Source organism: Staurois parvus, unplaced genomic scaffold (genome assembly GCF_062004578.1).
Source record: "Staurois parvus isolate SC_StPar_1 unplaced genomic scaffold, SC_StPar_1.0 ptg002893l, whole genome shotgun sequence".
In the NCBI taxonomy this organism is placed as follows: domain Eukaryota; kingdom Metazoa; phylum Chordata; class Amphibia; order Anura; family Ranidae; genus Staurois; species Staurois parvus.
In genome coordinates, this window is record NW_028320689.1 from 21,699 (window position 1) to 39,661 (window position 17,963).

At 45.8% G+C, this 17,963-nt stretch overlaps 1 pseudogene across 1 annotated transcript in view; it reads left to right on the forward strand.

Annotated features, from left to right (window-relative positions):
• Nucleotides 1–17,963, forward strand: part of LOC149428954 (TGF-beta receptor type-2-like) — a 40,136-nt pseudogene that overhangs the window by 14,401 nt on the left and 7,772 nt on the right. Inside the window, exons 2-5 of the transcript XR_016310656.1 lie at nt 7,079–7,232; nt 7,894–8,096; nt 11,419–12,236; nt 14,921–15,062. The product of XR_016310656.1 is annotated as a TGF-beta receptor type-2-like (transcript). The remainder of the gene's footprint in view (nt 1–7,078; nt 7,233–7,893; nt 8,097–11,418; nt 12,237–14,920; nt 15,063–17,963) is intronic.

A 17,963-nucleotide genomic window follows, 5' to 3' on the forward strand; every position in this document is an offset into this window, starting at 1 on the left:
GGTGAGGCTGCTCTCAGAAAAAAAAAGTTCTACCCGTTGAAAAGGAGATTCAGAGTTGAAGATCTATTTGTACTACTGAGGTTACTAGGGTTCCTCCTGTGTTCACTAGAGGTTCCTTCTGAAGTTACTGGGGTTACTGGGGTTCCTCCTGAGGGTGCTAGAGGTTCCGTCTTAGGCTATAAGGGGTTCCTTCTGAGGTTACTAAGGGTTCCTTCTGAAGTAACTAGGGGTCCCTGGCAAAAGTAATAGCAGTTCCTCCTGATGTTACTAGGGACTCTTTCTGAGGGTGCTAGACGTTCCTCCTGAAGATACCAAGGGTTCCTCCTGGGATTACTAGGGGCGCCTCATCAGGGTGTTAAGGGTTCCTCTTAAGGGTCTGGGGGCTTCTTCAGCAGTCAGCAATGATAGATTGATTTTCCACCTCCACAGATCAGCAATGTTTCTACTGACCACCAATGTAAGAGATCACTTCTACTCACCACCAATGTAAGGGGTCACTTCTACTGACCACCAATGTAAGAGGTCACTTTTACTCACCACCAATGTAAGGGGTCACGTCTACTCACCACCAATGTAAGGGGTCACTTCTACTGACCACCAATGTAAGGGGTCACCTCTACTGACCACCAATGTAAGGGGTCACTTCTACTGACCACCAATGTAAGGGGTCACTTCTACTGACCACCAATGTAAGGGGTCACTTCTACATGAATTATTGATCTGACATCTCGTATCTTGTGATCAGACATAGAAGGTTTCTCAGATTCTTATAGGGCCCACTGGCTCAAGTGAGGCTGCTCTCAGAAAAAAAAAGTTCTACCCGTTGAAAAGGAAATTCAGAGTTGAAGATCTATTTGTACTACTGAGGTTACTAGGGTTCCTCCTGTGTTCACTCGAGGTTCCTTCTGAAGTTACTGGGGTTCCTCCTGAGGGTGCTAGAGGTTCCGTCTTAGGCTATAAGGGGTTCCTTCTGAGGTTACTAAGGGTTCCTTCTGAAGTAACTAGGTGTCCCTGCCGAAGGTAATAGCAGTTCCTCCTGATGTTACTAGGGACACTTTTGGAGGGTGCTAGACGTTCCTCCTGAAGATACCAAGGGTTCCTCCTGGGATTACTAGGGGCGCCTTATCAGGGTGTTAAGGGTTCCTCTTAAGGGTCTGGGGGCTTCTTCAGCAGTCAGCAATGATAGATTGATTTTCCACCTCCACAGATCAGCAATGTTTCTACTGACCATCAATGTAAGAGGTCACTTCTACTGACCACCAATGTAAGAGGTCACTTCTACTGACCATCAATGTAAGAGGTCACTTCTACTGACCATCAATGTAAGAGGTCACTTCTACTGACCACCAATGTAAGGGGTCACTTCTACTGACCACCAATGTAAGGGGTCACCTCTACTGACCACCAATGTAAGGGGTCACTTCTACTGACCACCAATGTAAGGGGTCACTTCTACTGACCACCAATGTAAGGGGTCACTTCTACATGAATTATTGATCTGACATCTCGTATCTTGTGATCAGACATAGAAGGGTTCTTAGATTCTTATAGGGCCCACTGGCTCAGGTGAGGCTGCTCTCAGAAAAAAAAAGTTCTACCCGTTGAAAAGGAAATTCAGAGTTGAAGATCTATTTGTACTACTGAGGTTACTAGGGTTCCTCCTGTGTTCACTCGAGGTTCCTTCTGAAGTTACTGGGGTTCTTCCTGAGGGTGCTAGAGGTTCCGTCTTAGGCTATAAGGGGTTCCTTCTGAGGTTACTAAGGGTTCCTTCTGAAGTAACTAGGTGTCCCTGCCGAAGGTAATAGCAGTTCCTCCTGATGTTACTAGGGACACTTTTGGAGGGTGCTAGACGTTCCTCCTGAAGATACCAAGGGTTCCTCCTGGGATTACTAGGGGCGCCTTATCAGGGTGTTAAGGGTTCCTCTTAAGGGTCTGGGGGCTTCTTCAGCAGTCAGCAATGATAGATTGATTTTCCACCTCCACAGATCAGCAATGTTTCTACTGACCATCAATGTAAGAGGTCACTTCTACTGACCACCAATGTAAGAGGTCACTTCTACTGACCATCAATGTAAGAGGTCACTTCTACTGACCATCAATGTAAGAGGTCACTTCTACTGACCACCAATGTAAGAGGTCACTTCTACTGACCACCAATGTAAGGGGTCACTTCTACTGACCACCAATGTAAGGGGTCACTTCTACTGACCACCAATGTAAGGGGTCACTTCTACTGACCAGCAATGTAAGGGGTCACTTCTACTGACCACCAATGTGAGGGGTCACTTCTACTGACCAGCAATGTAAGGGGTCACTTCTACTGACCACCAATGTAAGGGGTCACTTCTACTCACCACCAATGTAAGAGGTCACTTCTACTGACCAGCAATGTAAGAGGTCACTTCTACTCACCACCAATGTAAGGGGTCACTTCTACTGACCACCAATGTAAGAGGTCACTTCTACTGACCACCAATGTAAGGGGTCACTTCTACATGAATTATTGATCTGACATCTCGTATCTTGTGATCAGCCATAGAAGGTTTCTCAGATTCTTATAGGGCCCACTGGCTCAGGTGAGGCTGCTCTCAGAAAAAAAAGTTCTACCCGTTGAAAAGGAAATGCAGAGTTGAAGATCTAGTTGTACTAATAAAAAGTCTAGGAGTCCAAAACAGCCGAACGCGGTTCAGTATCTCGGCGTCATCCCCCTTCTTCAGGGACCGGGTTTCGTAAATAATTGGGAGGACTCAGATAATACCAGGATTTAATATTTGATGTTTGAATGTCATAAAATACCTGGTAAGTCAGCGAGATGATTCTGGGTAATTCTGAACATCCAGATATCAGATCCTGGTATTTTCTGAGGCCTTCTAATTATTTATAAGCAGCCGGCGAGGGAAGAACTCCTTCAAACCAGCAGATGGGAATGACCTCCAGTCAACGAGCATTTCCAGCAAGGCAGGTCCTCACTGACAACTTCCATACTTCTCTCGCATTTCCTGTCATGTGACCAGATGACTCCAATTATACCGCCCTTGTCCACAAATCATCGGGGGAAGATACGAGCTGTGAACCAGAACTATACCCAAGCAGGACAAAGCAACAGGTTCTCTTTAAGACTGCCCACCAGCAGGACATACTCGCCTACACTCCCTCAGTGCCCTGTTCATTCCCAGATAAATGAGGAAAGGCAGCTCAGGGCAGAGGCCTCTCCTCACCTCCATAGGACTGTGTTATGTTGGTGGTCCCTGGCCCAGGATGGGGATGGCAGTCTTGGGGTTCACATCAAAGAACTCCCATATGTTTCTCCTTGCAGATTTCTTGGTTTGCCCTAAGTGTCAATCACATAACACCCAATGTCATTCCAGGAAAACAAAGTCCCACTTGGTGGTAAGAAACTGATCATAGGGTCCTCCCAGCTCTATCTCATAGGCACGCATGGAAAAATTACAAAAAAATGAGGACCTGTATGGGACTGTTCCTTCTTCTCAGCATCTTATACATGAGATGGTCTGAACCTTGAAAGACCATATTCCCAATAATGTACAAACAGCTTCCTCTAGTCTGCTCTGTGTGAGCTGTATTCTCATCGTGATGTAATGGGGGTGTCTGACTAGAAAGCTGACCACGCGTTGGTGACATCAACAATTGTAAAACTTTATCGTTCTAGACAACACATACAGAAGTTCCACCCAGACCCACTGTAGGTTGATGCGTTTCCCCTGCCAAGGGCTACATATTAAAGGTTCTATAATTCCGTCCGTCAGTACGAGGCGGGTCTGGGTTGGGGAAGAACTCCATTCTGCTGGCACTTGTCTCCACAAATGTGGTGGCTTCCTCCTTTCAGCGTGAAGAGTGTTAGGCTCTGGACCTCAGGGTAAGGCACAATTGGAGGTGCATTGTTAATGTCACCCCAACGTTTCTCGCCATAAGCACCCTGATGCGCAGTTGGGAACAGGGGCGGACTGACAACTCATGGGGCCCCCAGGCAATAGGGGATCATGGGGCCCCTGTGCCCTTGCCCAAACTCAAAAAAGCCTATGAAAAAGGTACCAGGGGCATCTCATGGGGCCCCCGGGCAGTGCCTGAGTTTCCAAATGGGAATACTGTGGTGCAGGTATTGGCAGTAAAGGTTCTTCTCCGGTTGTGGGTGAATTGTTGTGCGTTGGAAGTCCATCTGATATGTACGGTGTGTGTCCCACAATGGAGGGAAGGGCCATATTTATAGAAAATATAAATATATATATATATATAAATTTTTTATTTTTTTTTTTCTTCACCATTCCCCATCCCTGGCCATGTGGGATCTCCTGCATAGTGGGGGTTGGGGAAAGACCTGGCAACCTACCCTGGAAAAAATAATTGCTAAGAGAATTCATGGAAAACGCCGCTTACGAGTGACGGTCCGTGCAATCGCCGAGGGTTGGATACCACTGAATGGATAGATAATAGATAATAGATAGATAGATAATAGATAGATAATAGATAGATAGATAGATAGATAGATAGATAGATAGATAGATAGATAGATAGATAATAGATAGATAGATAGATAGATAATAGATAGATAGATAATAGATAGATAGATAGATAGATAATAGATAGATAGATAGATAGATAGATAGATAGATAGATAGATAGATAATAGATAGATAGATAGATAGATAGATAGATAGATAGATAGATAGATAATAGATAGATAGATAGATAGATAGATAGATAGATAGATAATAGATAGATAGATAGATAGATAGATAGATAGATAGATAGATAATAGATAATAGATAGATAATAGATAGATAGATAGATAGATAGATAGATAGATAGATAGATAATAGATAGATAGATAGATAGATAGATAGATAGATAGATAGATAGATAATAGATAGATAGATAGATAGATAATAGATAGATAGATAGATAGATAGATAGATAGATAATAGATAGATAGATAGATAGATAATAGATAATAGATAGATAATAGATAGATAGACAGATAGATAGACAGATAGATAGATAATAGATAGATAGATAGATAGATAATAGATAGATAATAGATAGATAATAGATAATAGATAGATAGATAGATAGATAGATAGATAGATAGATAGATAGATAGATAATAGATAGATAGATAATAGATAGATAGATAGATAGATAGATAGATAGATAGATAGATAGATAATAGATAGATAGATAGATAGATAGATAGATAGATAGATAGATAATAGATAGATAGATAATAGATAGATAGATAATAGATAGATAGATAGATAGATAATAGATAGATAATAGATAGATAGATAGATAGATAGATAGATAGATAGATAGATAATAGATAGATAATAGATAGATAGATAGATAGATAGATAGATAGATAATAGATAGATAGATAGATAGATAGATAGATAGATAGATAGATAGATAATAGATAGATAGATAGATAAATAGATAGATAGATAGATAATAGATAGATAATAGATAGATAGACAGATAGATAGACAGATAATAGATAGATAATAGATAGATAGATAGATAGATAGATAGATAGATAGATAGATAATAGATAATAGATAGATAATAGATAGATAGATAGATAGATAGATAGATAGATAGATAGATAGATAGATAGATAATAGATAGATAGATAATAGATAGATAATAGATAGATAGATAATAGATAGATAGATAGATAGATAGATAGATAGATAGATAGATAGATAATAGATAGATAATAGATAGATAGATAGATAGATAGATAGATAATAGATAGATAGATAGATAATAGATAGATAGATAGATAATAGATAGATAATAGATAGATAATAGATAGATAGATAGATAGATAGATAGATAATAGATAGATAATAGATAGATAGATAGATAGATAGATAGATAGATAGATAGATAGATAGATAGATAGATAGATAATAGATAATAGATAGATAATAGATAGATAGATAATAGATAGATAATAGATAGATAGATAGATAATAGATAGATAGATAATAGATAGATAGATAGATAGATAGATAGATAGATAGATAGATAATAGATAATAAATAGATAATAGATAGATAGATAATAGATAGATAGATAGATAGATAGATAGATAGATAGATAGATAGATAATAGATAGATAGATAATAGATAGATAGATAGATAGATAGATAGATAGATAGATAGATAATAGATAGATAGATAGATAGATAGATAGATAATAGATAGATAGATAATAGATAGATAGATAGATAGATAGATAGATAGATAGATAGATAGATAGATAGATAGATAATAGATAGATAGATAATAGATAGATAATAGATAGATAATAGATAGATAGATAATAGATAGATAGATAGATAATAGATAGATAATAGATAGATAGATAGATAGATAGATAGATAGATAGATAGATAATAGATAGATAGATAGATAATAGATAGATAGATAGATAGATAGATAGATAATAGATAATAGATAGATAATAGATAGATAGATAATAGATAGATAATAGATAGATAGATAATAGATAGATAGATAGATAGATAGATAGATAGATAATAGATAGATAGATAGATAGATAGATAATAGATAATAGATAGATGATAGATAGATAGATAGATAGATAGATAGATAGATAGATAGATAGATAGATAGATAGATAATAGATAGATAATAGATAGATAGATAATAGATAGATAGATAGATAGATAATAGATAGATAATAGATAATAGATAGATAGATAGATAGATAGATAGATAGATAGATAATAGATAGATAGATAGATAGATAGATAGATAGATAGATAGATAGATAATAGATAGATAATAGATAGATAGATAGATAGATAGATAGATAGATAGATAGATAATAGATAGATAATAGATAGATAGATAATAGATAGATAGATAATAGATAGATAGATAGATAATAGATAGATAGATAATAGATTGATTGATTGATTGATTGATTGATTCACCATTCCCACCAATGTTCTTCTCCATCAGCCTGGAGATCTCTCAGTGACAAGACTTGTTCATTCATTTATTGTTTTTCTCTCATTGCCTCCATCAGTGGCGATGGCGGCGGCCGCCTACCGCAACGCCATGACCAACGTCTGCAAATGGTGCGACAACTCCCACCCCATCTGTGATGGCGCCATCTGCTTCACCAACTGCAGCCTGAGCTCGTACTGCGATAGTCCTGAGGAGATCTGCGCCACCGTCTGGTAAGAGCGATTCAGGGGGCCTGAAAACCGAATATAATGTGCCGCGTTATCAAGGCGCCCACTGAACTGCCATAACCAACATGTAAAGGGGAAGAGAATGCAGCTGGAGACATCTCATGTACTATATTGGTGCGGACAGGCAGGGAGTCCTCCCCTGGACCTTCCACTGACGCATTTCACCCACAAGACTTGGCTGAATCTTTTACCTCCATAATTAGTCCAGTTTTGTGGCTGAAATGCGTTAGTCAGGAGGTCCAAGGTGGGAACTCCCTGTCTGCCTTTGGGGTGCAGGGTACAGTATATGATGAGCTCTGGCTTGGCATTTGGCACCAGGGGTCCTCAAAGAGTGGCCCAGACATGGGGCGCTGCATGCTTCGGTGTTAACGTGTTTCTTCACGTGTTAAGGCAGCGTATTCAAATGAGAACGCACAAGTTTTGGCAATGCAACCCCCCCCCCCAATACAAGGTAGTTAGGGTACATTGTTATGTGGGTGCCTTAATGCATTCAGAATGACAAAACATGCGTTGGTGTGCGTCGCTGTAATGGGCGTGTTCCGCAAAGCACCAAATCGCAAAAGCATCATAGTGACACTCATCTATCAAAATCAGATATTGTGTTGTCATGTGACAGGTACTCTTTACACCCGTCTCTTATTTGCAGGAAGCAGGATAATACCAGCGTACGGGTCACGTCCTCGTGCCATCACCCTCTCCTCCTATTGGAGAACGTCCTGGTGCCCAACTATAACTCGGTCAGATGCTTGATGCAGGCGATGCCCTCTGAGACCGGCCGTCTGTACATCTGCGGCTGTGTGGACGAGCAGGAATGCAACGACAAACTCATCTTCTACAATGCATCGGATGGTAAGGGCTCTGCGGGGGCGGAGCTGCTCTGGGTCCAGCCTCTGAGGAAAGCTACATCCCCCAGTCAGAGCAAAGTGCATTATCTTAAGGCCACCAATCAGGATTTATATTCCAATGTGTTCAGAAATCTGATTTGCTGCCAGAATGATGACACTTGGGACATCATCAGTAAGACCCATGGTTGTCCTCCTCCTCCACCTTCTCCTCCTCCTCCACCTTCTTCTGCTCCTTCTCCTCCTCCTCCACCTTCTTCTGCTCCTTCTCCTCCTCCTCATTATCATCATCACAGTGTGTCTCCTGTGCCAGAAAATATTCCATAAACGTCGACTAGAGGGAATCTATAGACATAGGAGCCGCCTAGTGTTACTGACCTGGAACAAGCATGCAGCCAGTGATGTCTGACAATGTTAAATTCCAATCCTGCACATGTAGGACCCCCTCCCCCCATATTTCCATAAATACAGGTTCTCTTTAACGTCCTCAAATTTCCAGCCATTAGGCCCTATACAGACTTTTCAGTTGTGGGTGGATTCTGTTCAGCCACCGAATGTAGAATCCAAATGAGAGCTCACAACTCCTCCTACCTGCCTCTATGACGAGAGGGAGTCTCACTCATCCTGTTCCATTCCTAAGAAATAAAAGGGAATTTCATCAAATTGTGAGAACTCAGGTGCTGAGCCCCCTGACCTTGCTCCCCTTTTGATCACTGAGCCTCTTGTCTTCACCGCCCACCTATTTTATGAGCCCCCCATCCTCCCTGCTCTGAGCCCCCCATCCTTCCTGCCTCTATGCTCTGAGCCCCCATTCTCCCTGCCTCTATGCTCTGAGCCCCCCATCCTCCCTCCCTCTATGCTCTGAGCCCCCCATCCTCCCTGCTCTGAACCCCTTTCCTCTCTCCTTCCCTGCTCTGAGCCCCCCATTCTCCCTGCTCTGAGCCCCCCATTCTCCCTGCTCTAAGCCTCCCATTCTCCATTTTCTGAACCCCCATCCTGCCTGCTCTGAGCCCCCATTCTCCCTGCCTCTAGGCTCTGAGCCCCCATTCTCCCTGCCTCTAGGCTCTGAGCCCCTCATCCTCCCTGCTGTGAGTCTCCCATCCTGCCTGCTCTGAGCCCCCCATCCTCCCTCCCTCTATGCTCTGAGCCCCCCATCCTCCCTCCCTCTATGCTCTGAGCCCCCCATCCTCCCTGCTCTGAACCCCTTTCCTCTCTCCTTCCCTGCTCTGAGCCCCCCATTCTCCCTGCTCTGAGCCCCCCATTCTCCCTGCTCTAAGCCTCCCATTCTCCATTTTCTGAACCCCCATCCTGCCTGCTCTGAGCCCCCATTCTCCCTGCCTCTAGGCTCTGAGCCCCCATTCTCCCTGCCTCTAGGCTCTGAGCCCCCATTCTCCCTGCCTCTAGGCTCTGAGCCCCTCATCCTCCCTGCTGTGAGTCTCCCATCCTGCCTGCTCTGAGCCCCCCATCCTCCCTCCCTCTATGCTCTGAGCCCCCCATCCTCCCTGCTCTGAATCCCCCATCCTCCCTGCTCTGAACCCCTTTCCTCTCTCCTTCCCTGCTCTGAGCCCCCCATTCTCCCTGCTCTGAGCCCCCCATTCTCCCTGCTCTAAGCCTCCCATTCTCCCTTTTCTGAACCCCCATCCTGCCTGCTCTGAGCCCCCATTCTCCCTGCCTCTAGGCTCTGAGCCCCCATTCTCCCTGCCTCTAGGCTCTGAGCCCCTCATCCTCCCTGCTGTGAGTCTCCCATCCTGCCTGCTCTGAGCCCCCCATTCTCCCTGCTCTGAGCCCCCCATTCTCCCTGCTCTGAGTCTCCCATCCTGCCTGCTCTGAGCCCCCCATTCTCCCTGCCTCTAGGCTCTGAGCCCCCATCCTCCCTACTGTGACCACCCTATCCCCCCTGATCACTGAGCTTCTTGTCCTTACTGACCCCTTGCTTTGAGCCCCCCTGATCACTGAGCCTCCTGTCCTTCCTGCCCCCTTTTCACTGAGCTTCTTGTCCTCACTGCCCCCTTGCTCTCTGAGCTTTCTGTCCTCATTGCCCCCCTTATCAGTGAAACCTCCTGTCCTCACTTCCCCCTTGCTCTCTGAGCCTCCTTTCCTCCCTACCTCCTCATCACTGAGCTTCTTGTTCACACTGCCCTCTTGCTCTGAGCCCCCCGTTCCCCTGATCACTGAGCCTTCTGTCCACACTGCCCCCTTGCTCTGAGCCTCCCATTCCCCTGATCACTGAGCCTTCTGTCCTTACTGCCCCCTTTCTCTCAGCCCCCCATTCCCCCTGATCACTGAGCCTTCTGTCCACACTGCCCCCTTGTTCTGAGCCCCCCGTTCCCCTGATCACTGAGTTTTCTGTCCTCACTGCCCTCTTGCTATGAGCCCCCCGTTCCCCTGATCACTGAGCCTTCTGTCCTTACTGCCCCCTTGTTCTGAGCCCCCCCGTTCCCCTGATCACTGAGCCTTCTGTCCACACTGCCCCCTTGCTCTGAGCCCCCCATTCCCCCTGATCACTAAGCCTCCTGTCCTCACTTCAACCCTTTCTCTCTGAGCCTCCTTTCCTCTCTGCCTCATCACTGATCCTTCTGTCCTTACTGCCCCCTTGTTCTGAGCCCCCCGTTCCCCCTGATCACTGAGCCTTCTGTCCTTACTGCCCCCTTGCTCTGAGCCCCCCATTCCCCTGATCACTGAGCCTTCTGTCCTCAATGCCCCCCCTGTTCTGAGCCCCCCATTCCCCTGATCACTGAGCCTCCCATCCTTGCTGCCCTGCTCCTCTCTCTCCTATTTATTTTGGCAGAGGCTCTGGGACGGCCGAGCTGGAGATGTGTGCCGAAATAAGCGCCATTTCCAGGAATAGAGGACATGAAAGGAACGAGAGTTGAGTATTTTGAGATCATGGATCAGGGAGAAGGAGATGGGAACGGTTCCTTCTCGCCTCATTTTATAGGATCTGCAGAAAAACAAAGTGTAGTCATGGCCGAGCTCCATCCGAAAAACTCCAGAAATATGTAAATCCTCAAGTCCCCCCCCTGTGTTGTCACCGGGACAGGAAGGTATTTTTCCAAAGTTGTCAAAGGTTCTCACCCCCCCCCCCCCCACCTCTACAACAATGAGTTTCTCTGTGGCACCCATGAGATTTCCTATCATTTCCAGTTGTGGCAGAAAGTCAGGGAAAATCTCCCCAACGCAAGGTCATCGATCAAAATCTGACGGAGGTTCCATAATGAAATCTTCTGTCTGGAGCTTTCATACTATTTTTGCAACAATGTAACTGATTTTTGGGTTCGTATTTCCTGTGATTTGTCGGTTTCGTTATAAAATTGTCCTGTTCTCCGCAGGGTACGCCATGCTGCACAGCCACGAGGCTCTTCCTGTGGCCACCATTAGCCTGCTCCCCCCTCTGGTGCTGGCAGTCATGATCACTGCCTTATTCTACCTATACCGCACCCAGCGACTGAGGACGAGGAGCAAGTCATGGACGACCAAGGCTGGGAATGGCGCCATTGTGCCGCGACAAGGCAAGAAGGCCAAGTTCAGCTACAGACTGTCCTCTTCACTGACCGCCGGCTCTCAGGGGGAGATAAGTACGGCTTGTGCCAACAGCATCAACCACAACACCGAGCTGCTGCCGATCGAGCTCGGCCAACGCGTCGGGAAAGGCCGGTTTGCCGAAGTGTGGAGGGCCAAACTAAAACACACCGAATCTGGTCACCATGAGATCGTAGCGGTGAAGATCTTCCCCTTCCAGGAATATTCATCCTGGAAGTACGAGAGCCGCATTTTCACTGACGCCAACCTGAAACATCAGAACGTCCTGCAGTTCATCACCTCCGAACAGCGAGTCAGCAGCCTACAGAAAGAGTATTGGATCATCACGGCCTACCAATCCCAAGGCAACCTGAAGGACTACCTGTCCAATCACTTCCTCAGCTGGTCAGCTTTGTTAAAGATGGCGGGCTCCATCGTCAATGGTGTGGCCCATCTGCACAGCGATTACACGCCATGTGGGACAGCAAAGATCGCCATTGCTCACCGGGATATTAAGAGCACCAACATCCTTGTTAAAAGTGACTCCACGTGTGCGCTGTGCGACTTCGGCATTGCCCTGCGACTCGACCCCTCGCTGACCGTAGACGACTTTGCCAACAGCGGACAGGTGAATCTTTTTAAAGACGGATCATTTTCCATTGACAAAATGTGGCTTTCCATCCATTGAGGGTTTGTGGTGAGGGACTCCCAGTACAGGCGGTCATATGACCACAACTGGGTGTTAAAGGTCTCTATTGGTTGTGATAAAAGTATTCAGCCAACACGTGAAGGGGGGGTATGAACTCGGTGAAGTCTAGGCTGTGAGCCTGTGGAGGTTGGGGTGCTATGCCGAGCTTTTCAGTCAAGTGCCCTACTTATGATTTGATGCCCTAACTGCTAATTATTTAGAGAGACATAGATTTGCACTTTTGCTTACATTAATGTGGCTCTTGGGGCACTATGCCTCCCACTGACACCAACAATGAGACACTAATACTTCCACTGACACCAATGATGGGGCACTATTACTTCCACTGACAACAACAGTGGCTGCCTAATTCCTCCCACTGACACCAACAATGAGACACTAATACTTCCACTGACACCAATGATGGGGCACTATTCCTTCCACTGACACCAATGATGGGGCACTATTCCTCCCACTGACACCAATGACGGGCCACTATTCCTCTCGCTCACACTAAAGATGAGGCAGTATTCCTCCCACTGACTCCAATGATGGGGAACTATTCCGCCCACTGACACCAATGATGGGGCACTATTCCTCCCACTGACTCCAATGATGGGGAACTATTCCGCCCACTGATACCAATGATGGGGCACTATTCCCCCCACTGACACCAATGATGGGGCACTATTCCTCCCACTGACTCCAATGATGGGGAACTATTCCGCCCACTGATACCAAAGATGGGACAGTATTCCTCCCACTGACACCAATGATGGTACAGTATTCCTCCCACTGACACCAATGATGGGACACTATTCCTCCCGCTGACACCAAAGATGGGACACTATTCCTCCCACCGACACCAATGATGGGACACTATTCATCCCACTGACACCAATGATGGGACACTATTCGTCCCGCTGACACCAAAGATGGGACACTATTCCTCCCACTGACACCAATGATGGGGCACTATTCCTCCCACTGACACCAATGATGGGGCACTATTCCTCCCACTGACACCAATGATGGGGCACTATTCCTCCCACTGACACCAATGATGGGGCATTATTCCTCCCACTGACACCAATGATGGGGCACTATTCCTCCCACTGACACCAATGATGGGACACTATTCCTCCCACTGACACCAATGATGGGACACTATTCCTCCCACTGATACCAATGATGGGACACTATTCCTCCCACTGACACCAATGATGGGGCACTATTCCTCCCACTGACACCAATGATGGGACACGATTCCTCCCACTGACACCAATGATGGTGCATTATTCCTCCCACTGACACCAATGATGGTGCATTATTCCTCCCACTGACACCAATGATGGGGCACTATTCCTCCCACTGACACCAATGATGGGGCACTATTCCTCCCACTGACACCAATGATGGGGCACTATTCCTCCCACTGACACCAATGATGGTGCACTATTCCTCCCACTCACACCAATGATGGGGCACTATTCCTCCCACCGACACCAATGATGGGGCACTATTCCTCCCACCGACACCAATGATGGGGCACTATTCCTCCCACCGACACCAATGATGGGGCACTATTCCTCCCACCGACACCAATGATGGGGCACTATTCATTCTCCATCTTACCACAGATGCTATGTCATTTTTTTTTTACTCCCACTCCCCACCCAGCCTGAGACATTGTTTACTCCTATTGATGCTGGGGAATTTTCTACTGCCACTGGTTACAATCTGGCCCCCCGTAAAGACAGTAATCTGGTCCTTTGTTTAGACGTTTGGAGACCCCTGCTGTAGGTAAAACAGCAGGAATATGAACTGTTTCTGTACCTTGGTGTAGGAAATACTCGAGTCACCACGGGAGAGGAATCCCTAGTAGTAGTCAACTGGACTTGGTCTGTGATGTTGAAGCCGTCTCGTGGCGTCTCCAATCCACTTCTTCATGGCTAATGAGTAATAGGAACATAACCAGTACTTATATCTTCAGGTAGAACCAACACCCTCATCCAGTCACTATAGAAGGTGCCAAGGCAGATGTTGATTTCCAAGAACAGGATGGGAGATATGACCACTGTGGAACCTCCTTGTTCTAGGTACCAAATCCCATTCTTGGTGTCAGGAAGTCTGCACAGGTGTTGATCATTGTAAATTGCTGTCAAATGACTGAGGTAGAGATGCTGAAACAGCATTAAGTGTGGAAGACAGATGGTACGGAAGGCCTCCATTCCTGTTCAGTGATGGTTGGTCCAGTATGACATAGATGGCCTCTTTCACACCTATTGTCCTCTCTCTCCAAAATGTCCACCTTGCTGTCCTCAAAGGGTTGTCCCTTTTCAGTTGTAGGCAATCTGCTAATGACCACCACCTAGACCATGACTTGGATAAATGAAAAGCCTTCACAGACATATAGGAGAGGAAGAATAATGGACAGATAAAAAGGAGGGAGAGCAAAGAGAGGCACAAAAAAGAACAAAAAAGTCCTCTTCACTCTGCCGCTTTATACCCTAAGTGTTCCTAAGTGTACCCCGAGTCTTTTGGGCCCTAACAACACCCTTGAACCACAAGCTGAGGAGATGCATCCTGAGGGCCCAGTGTATAATATTCCATGCACTTCTCAGGTTGGCACCGCGCGATATATGGCCCCCGAAGTTCTGGAGTCTCGGGTGAATCTGGAAGACCTCGAGTCCTTCAAGCAGATGGATGTGTACTCGCTGTCTCTGGTCCTGTGGGAAGTGGCATCTAGGTGTGACGCCATTGGAGGTGAGGATCTACATGCATGTACCTTGTATTTTATACAGAATGTTCCCCCAGCCCCCTACAGATGGGAATTAGATACCAGAATAGGCTGTACCAAAGAGCTTACACTCATGAGCATGAGTAAATTAAGAGGTGTTCCTTGGAGGTTGTCCCATCTTCTGGCAACTTTTACGAGGCATGGGCTGCCTCCAAGGCATACCTGCTCTCAATGTACTCATTACTATGCATGTCCCAGGAGTTTGGAACCGCACTTTGTAGAGGGGCCTTAGCACGGTGGTGTGGCGTCTTTGTATTTGTAAACGCATGCAACCAAGACCTCTTTTTTTTTTTTTTAATGCAAACAGTTTTGACGTTTTGTACCATCCAGCTGGTAAGTATACCGAGGGTCACCATCAAAAATCATGGGGCCCTGGACCCATCACACTCCATCCATTCATACAGTACCAGCTGTTCCCCCATAGTTCTCACCCAAGTCTTCTTCCCACCACCCCCTGGGCAGGCCTTGCTGGGTTCCTCACGGTCAACGCCAGCTTCTGGTTGCCTTGTTTACTGCTCACTGGAGCTCCGGCTGTGTTTGAAGCTTGAAGATTGGGCAGTGCCAGGTGAAGGAGCCTGAGAAAATGAGCTCAGAGGAGCTACAGGGGTCCCGACTGCCCCATGCACACGGACTACCCAATATAATCTACCACCAGGAAAAGGCAGCACTGGCATCAGAAATCGTAGGGCCCTCTTTGACATTGCTCTAGAACCCCTTGCTGACCTGAATGGGCCCGGTGCAGCAGTACTGCCTGTACTCCTCTATCAGCAGCCCAGGGTACTCTTTATATTGTATTGTTCTATGACCTGTCCCGTCCAAAAAAAGAGATGGGTTGTTTATTTATTTTTGCTGGTGGGATCTCGTGTAACCGATTGGATTGCCTAAGTGTGACACGTAGTACCGGGACAGAGTCATCCAGCACCCAGGGCAAGGATCCAGAATTGCGCCACAACCAACTCTTGAGGGAGTCTATTCCACATTCTCACAGCTCTTACTGTGAAGAAACCTTTCCGTGTTTGGAGATTACATTTCTTTTCCTCCAGACGTAAGAGCGCCCCCTTGTCCTCTGTGACCTGTGTGATGACCTGTGTCCTCTGTGACCTGTGTCCTCTGTGACCTGTGATGACCTGTGTGATGACCTGTGATTAGTGGGGTACACCACTAATAACACTGAACCTTGGGGTACCCCACTGACACCCCCTGACCACTCAGAGTATGAATCATTAACCACCACTCTCTGAATACGATGTCAATCTGAAGTCAGTCCGGGACTTTTCATTCTCCAGGTATATAAGGGATGCCGGTGTGGCGGTGCTACACGTAGTAGTAAGTGGCAGTGTGTCCTATTACTGATAGGGGGCGCACATGTGGCGGGCCAGTCCAGAGACCATTATTCAAGATGGCGGACAGCGGCGTTGGTGCGTGCGTGGAGCAGCGTGTGGGGATGACGTTTCTTGTGAACGAAGGCGTAAATCCCACCGATATCTACAGAAGACTTCAAGCGCAGTACGGCGATGAGACGCTCGGCCGCAGGAAGACATCAGAATGCCGGGAATGTTTCAAAGATGGCCGTCCATCTGTCAGTGACCATCCCGGCCATGGCGGTTCCCGGCCCAGAGCAGTCATTCCTGTGAACATTCAGCGCGTGGAACGCCTGATCCTGGATCATCGATCGTGACATTGTACGAGAAACGAATCTTTCTGTGGGAATGGTGACCACAACGATGAGGAGGTGAAGCCGGATGTCCCAGGATGGTTCCGGCGTACCGACAAATCTTTCCATGCCGGAGCTTTCCAGGCTGGGATAAGTGTAGAAATGTAGCAGGGGAGGATGCCGGAAAACAAATGCAGTTCTTTTGTTATATAAACTCAAAAGTCCCGGTTTGATTTGTAATTGTGAACACTGTAGAAGCTGCACCCGGCCTCAAGGTTGTATCGCAGGACGGCACTCGCACGAGGGATCCCAGATATGCTTTAACCCAGGGGTAGGCAAGCTGAGAGCCGCAGGACTACAAGTCCCATCATGCCTCTGCAAGTCATAGCTGGAACTGTCAGTTTTGTAATCTTTGCAATGCCTCATGGGAAATGTAGTTCCACAACAGCTAGAGAGCTGCAGATTGCTTACCCCTGCGTTCCGGTACCCGCTGTGTCCGCTCCCTGTACAGGAGCTCTGTGCGAGGTCCCGATCATGTGATTACTGATTGGCCAATCAGTGATCACATGCAGAATAGTAAGCACGATATCACTTGTGACATCATTGCTTACTAAGTGTGAAATCTGTGAGTGATCACTGAGATCACATGGTACCGGGCCATTCACAACTGCCTTGTACCATGTGACAAGCTGTGACCAATCACAGCTCACACAGTATTTCTCAATGGTTGCAAGAATGCAGACAGAGAAGGAGACATGATTGCTTTTACAGCCTTTATGAGTGTAAAAGCAATCAGTGTAAAAAAAAAAAAAAAATCATCACCCCCAAAAGTAGTACAGTGTAACCATGGTGACCCCACACTGCTAGGGTGACTGTATGTAAAAAAAAACCCAAAAACATAAATATATAAAAAAAAAATTTTGAAAAATTATTTTTGGTTATAAACTAATTTGGGTTATTTTCTTTCTACTAAAAAGATAAACGGAATACATTTTGGACGAGATTTATGCAGAAAGATTATTTATTTGCAGAATGTTATAAGAAAAACACTTTTTTTTCAAAATTTTTGGACTTTTTCATTTATATAGCAAAAAAAATAAAAAATCCCAGCAGTGAATAAATACCACCAAAATAAAGTTTTATCTGTCTCAAAACAATGCAAAAAAATTCATATGGGTCCAGTGTTGCATGACCGCGCAATTGTCAAAGTGTG